At 43.5% G+C, this 5,275-nt stretch overlaps 1 non-coding gene and 1 pseudogene across 2 annotated transcripts in view; both read right to left on the bottom strand.

Moving 5' to 3' along the window:
* LOC101572510 overlaps nucleotides 1–2,450 on the bottom strand; it is a 12,286-nt pseudogene extending 9,836 nt beyond the window's left edge. Inside the window, exon 1 of the transcript XR_002818858.1 lies at nucleotides 2,206–2,450. The product of XR_002818858.1 is annotated as a thymosin beta-10 pseudogene (transcript). The remainder of the gene's footprint in view (nucleotides 1–2,205) is intronic.
* Nucleotides 2,451–3,623: 1,173 nt separating this feature from the next.
* On the bottom strand, nucleotides 3,624–3,727 carry LOC111813671. The gene has a single exon (XR_002818864.1). It is a non-coding gene; the product is annotated as a U6 spliceosomal RNA (small nuclear RNA).
* Nucleotides 3,728–5,275: the final 1,548 nt, after the last annotated feature.

Below are 5,275 nucleotides of genomic sequence, written 5' to 3' on the forward strand. Positions count from 1 at the left end.
AGGTTGCATTTTGTTCCTTCTCGTCATTTGTGTAGCACTGTCTTCTGCCCTTTGTTGTAGATCTTTGCTGTAGTGGAAGCAGCCACTTAAACAACTGAGCTAAGGCCAGGCCCCCCTCTTTGCTGTAGTTATAACCTTCACATGTACTGAAGTTCAGGTGGAGCTCTACAGAGTTTGGATTTATCCAGCTGTGTCTGGCTTAGGTCTGGCTGCTGTGCTCAGCTCCTTCCTGCTGCGGATCTGCGCTAGGACTGGGTCTGGGGGTTCCCGGAACTCGGCAGAAATTCCTACTTGCGGGGAGGGGTGGGCAAGGTATGGCGGAGTGGTGGGGGGTGGCCCAAGGGAGTGGGAGAGGGTCTGGCCCACGCTGCGCCTGGGCTGGGACTGGTCCCGCTGGCGCAGGGTAGCAGGAAGCTCTCCACACACTCACCGGACCTGGCCTAGGACTGGGTCTGCGTTAATTTCTAATAGATCTTTTTAGTTCTGTTTGAGCAGGCAGGGACTGCAGTCAAAGATTTCTTTATAGGAAACTTTTTTTAATAACATGGTAATTTGTCAAGAGCAGTGCATTGGGGTTACAGGAAGAGATTAATCTCATGTTCCTCTTTTTTTCTGTGGTCCTGGAGTTCAACTTCAAGGCCTTATGGGTGCTAGGCAAGCACTCTTCCACTAAACTGCATCCCCAACCCTTTTAAATTTAATTTTGAGATAGGGTTTCGAATTTGCCATCTTGTTGTGTGACCTAGAATGAAAATGGCCCTGTGGTGGTCAGAGTGGAGTCAGCTTGATTAGCTTCAGGAAGTGCTCGAGAGACAGTATAGTGCACTACGGGGTGTGCCTGGATGGGTCTTGGAGGGGAAGCATTGGGATCCAGGTCAGGTCCTTTCTCACTTGGCTGTTCCCCTGCTCTGCTTCCACCCTATAATGAAATATTGATCTTTACCCCATGACACCTTTCTTCCATGTGTGCTGGAGCCTTCTGATCATACAGTGAATCCCCAGACACAGTGAACCAAACTAAACCTCTGCTCCTCCTCTAAGTTGTGAGTGTCTTGGTGATAGAAAATACAGACTTGTGCTGAGACAGATGACAAACAGAGTTGGTTTGTATGGAAATAATCATAAAGTTGTTATAACCATAATGTTGTCATAACGAAGGTCCTCTAAAGATTAGTTTTTGTGTTTTTTTTTTAATGTTTCCTTTATTTATTTTTTCCTTTTTTATGGTCAGCTCAGCTCACCCTGGGGGTGGGGCTGGCATGGCATGTGGCACTGGGATCGAACCGAGGTCCCTGCATGCTTACCTAAGCTTGCCTAAGTAGGCTCTTTAGACCACTGAGCTATCTCACCAGCCCCTAAAGGTTAGTTCTAAATAACCAGTGATCACTGGATGTTCATTGTTCCTATTCTCTGCTTGTCAAAAGAACACATGAGGCCCTGAAGGTAAGGCTGAGCCATTGCAGTTTCCTGGTACTGGTAGTAAGGGCCTAGTAAGCCTATGTTGAGTAAGTGAGTGAACTGTCCAGTGGATAATAAAAAGTAATCCATCTGTGTGTAGTAGATAAAAGAAAGTTTTTACCCAAAATAAACCCCCAAATGCTTAAATTTTCTGAGTATCACAAATGTAGCATTTTTGGTTCAATAGCCTATATTTACATAGGATGCTTTTTTAGAACACTATACAATAAAAGAGTATATAATTTTGTTGCAACTTTGTACAAAGTAGCTAAAGGTTTTGGTCAAAATTACTGTAGGACAATGATTATATAAATCACAGAACTAAACAATGCAATCATTTACAGCTATTTAAAAATTTTGAATGAATCTTCTCGATGCCTCTGAAGCATGTTTGCTGCTGTTACTTCATTTCACTTGATAAATAAACTAATTTACTCAACCCCATCTGCAGGTAGGGTCTGTAGCAAATGAAAAACTCCTAGCTATCCTGCCATATTTAAGAAACACCTGAAATATTTTCTTTTTTTTTTTTTTTTTTTTACCATGCCACGAGATGTGTTTTATTTTCATTTAACATACAAATAATTTTCTATAATATCCCAGGGCAAACTGGAGAATTTGGCAGTCCGATTTGGGGGGTCCCCTCAGAGACCCACGGGCCGGTGGCATGGCGCGGAATGCCCGGGTTCACAGTGCAGCTTGTGGCTCGTGTCCATCTTGCAAGTGGCTCTTCTTCCACATCATGACTGGGGGGTCTCGAAGATGACGGGGGCGGGGAATTGTCTGGGCTCTTAGGAAATCTCACTCCGCTTTCCCTGCTCAATGGTCTCTTTGGTCGGCAGGGTGTTCTCCTGCGTCTCCATCTTCTTCAGCTTGGCCTTATCGAAGCTGGCAATTTCCCCCATGTCTGGTTTGTCTGCCATTTTCTTAAAACAATCCAAAGTGCTTTGCTCCGAGCCCGAGCTCCTGGTGCTCCCACTCGCGTTGCTGCAGCAAGAGACCCTGAAATATTTTCTGATGAGAAATAATCTCTGAGATTTTTTTTCTCAGCAAAAAAGTCCAGGAATGACCTGTGTGCACACTAAAAGATAACTATGCACAGAACATTTTAGGAAGCGTCCTCCCAAAACTCTGGGACTGTAATTAAAATGCTGCCTCTGGTGAAGGGGCCTTGGGGGAGAGATGGCACCCTTTTCCTACACTGTGTTTTTGTTTGTTGCTGTTGTTATTGTTGTTTTTCGCATTGGGGATCAAACCCCAGACAGAGTGTATGGCAAGTACATGCTGTATCACTGAGCTGAAACCCCGGGTATTGGCAATTAAAAACAAGTAAATGGTGCATTTTTATTTATTAACGTTTCACTAATATATTTACAGCACTAACTCTTGGGAACTTTTAATTTAAAAAAAGTAAGATGAGTTTCAGAGCAATTACAGTCTCATTCTGATTTCCTCTACATGTTACTGTATTTTTAAAGCACATAGAATTGTTTCTGAACTTCTATTATTTTTGTCAACTAGGACAACAGGGCCACCAATTATAGGTGTCTCCAAGCAATAAATGGGAAGCATAGAAATAGTAAAAGAGTGAAGAAGCAGGTATGCCTAGAATGTGATGCGATTCCAGGCCCACCACTGTCTCCCTTTGGTCTTCTCATGTCTGGCCTCTTAAAGTTGTGATGACTCCGGGCTGGATCCCACTGTTGGTGACCCAAATGCCACCCCTGTCCTCCAGATCTTGCACTTGTACCATCCCTCACTGTCTAAAATCAGAATATGTGCCTCTGTCACAGTATTTCATATATAACAATTACTCCAATTAGCCCACAAGATCACATGCTCAACACTGAACAGCAATCAGGTGATGATGTATTGGTTTCACTCACTGCTCCTCTCCATTGGACAATACATTTCTCTAGCACATGTGACACATTCTGTGTCATCTAACAGAATATAAAGACTATTGAGATGGAGGAAATAGGGAAATGAAGGCTGAGGTCATGTCCTACTTTGGGGTTTTTGCAAGGGGAACAATACAATACAGGGGGCCGGGGAGAGGACTCAGTGGAATAAGTGCTTCCCTGGCAAGCGCAAAGGCTTGAGTTCAATCCCCAGTTCCACCAAAAAAAAACAATACAATACAGGACACATTTTATTTTATTTTTTAAAATATGGAACGCTTCACGAATTTGCGTGTCAATCTTGCGCAGGGGCCATACTAATCTCTATATCGTTCCAATTTTAGTATATGTGCTGCCGAAGTAAGCACAGGACACATTTTATAATATCATTTTATAATGAATCACGCAAATAATCATGTACAAAGAGTGCAGGAAATCTGTCCACACACACTAAAGATGAAAGAATCCAGCTGAGGTCCTGGGTCCCACAGCATTGTTCTGTATGAGTCTAACTGAAGACCTAGAGCTCATAATAATGCCTCCCACAAATCCAGCTGGAGGCCTAAAGCCCATGACAATGTCTCATGCAGGCTTGTTTCATGAAATCTGTGCTGGGAAGGCACAGATCAGGCTGAGGTCAGCGGCGAAAGCTAGAAAGTCTATGCCAAGTAGGAGGAAGGATCTGTGCTACCAGGCTGAGGAATCTGAACTGGAGTTAGGAAGCAACGCCCAAGGTAAGAACCAGAGCACCCTTGAAAAGTACCACAGTCATCCTCAGTGACAGTGAGGTCCTGATCCCCTCCAATGATGAGGAAAGCTGAGTTCCCAACAGGAAAGCCAGAGTGACAAGTTTGTCCAGGAGACTGAGCTGTGCACCTTCTTCCCTCAGGAGCCAGGAAGCGATGCTCAAGGTGAGGATCAGAGCTCCCTCAAAGTGAACCGTAGCCATTCTCAATGACAACAAAGTCCCAAGCTCCTACACTTGACAAAAACAGCCAAGTTCATGAGGAAAGCCAGCATGATAAGGTCCTCTAGCAGAATAGTTCAAGAGAACAAGCATCTTGCAACAGCCCCCCAGCAACTTCTCTGATCTACATAGTGAGACCCTGTAGACCCTGTCCTAAATACAGAAAAACAACAACAACTGGAGGCATGAATAAATATCCACATTCTTTTAAAAAATTATACTTTTTACTTTTTTTTCATCCAAATGAAGAAGGCTTGGTAGTCAGTGTACTTAGTATACAGCAGGTATCTTAGAGTAATACTGCCCATCATCTCAAAATAAAAGACCATAAACTGATCATTTTACTTTTTCATAAAAATATTAAACAGGTAAATGAGCCCCAGCCAGAAGTGTACTGTCACCAAGTCGAGATGAAAACACAGCTTCACTCTAGTATTATGAAGGTACAAATGTGCTGCTCTTCCGTGGTAGGAGTTCTTCCATGTCACAGCTTTCATCTCTGAGTTTCAAACTGAAACCTCAGCTTTTAATACTGCCCAGTCTGGGAGTCTTTTCTAAACCTAGAATCCAAAGCAGGAAATGTGCCACTTTTGGGGTAGGTGCTGGGGACACAGTGGTGGTCAGTATAGATTCCCAGCTCCCCAATCCCCTAGTGAGTTGTTTCTTGTGTCTACGCTCCAGTTTATTAATAGTGTCTTTCTTCCATTCTTTGTATGGCTCCTTCCTGGTCTTATATTCCTTAGATAATATTCCCTCTTTTCTTTTCCCCCCTTGCATACATACGATCCCATTTATAAAGGAAATATCCTCTTTTTTTTTTTTTATGGAACTGGGGATTGAACTCAGGCCCTTGTGTTTGCCAGGCAAGCGCTTATTCTACTCAGCCATCTCCCCGGCCCCAAGGAAATATCCTCTTAATACCTCCCCAGCACATTCCTCTTCACCAGAT

This window comes from Octodon degus, unplaced genomic scaffold (genome assembly GCF_000260255.1).
Source record: "Octodon degus isolate 3935 unplaced genomic scaffold, OctDeg1.0 scaffold00210, whole genome shotgun sequence".
Taxonomy (NCBI): Eukaryota; Metazoa; Chordata; class Mammalia; order Rodentia; family Octodontidae; genus Octodon; species Octodon degus.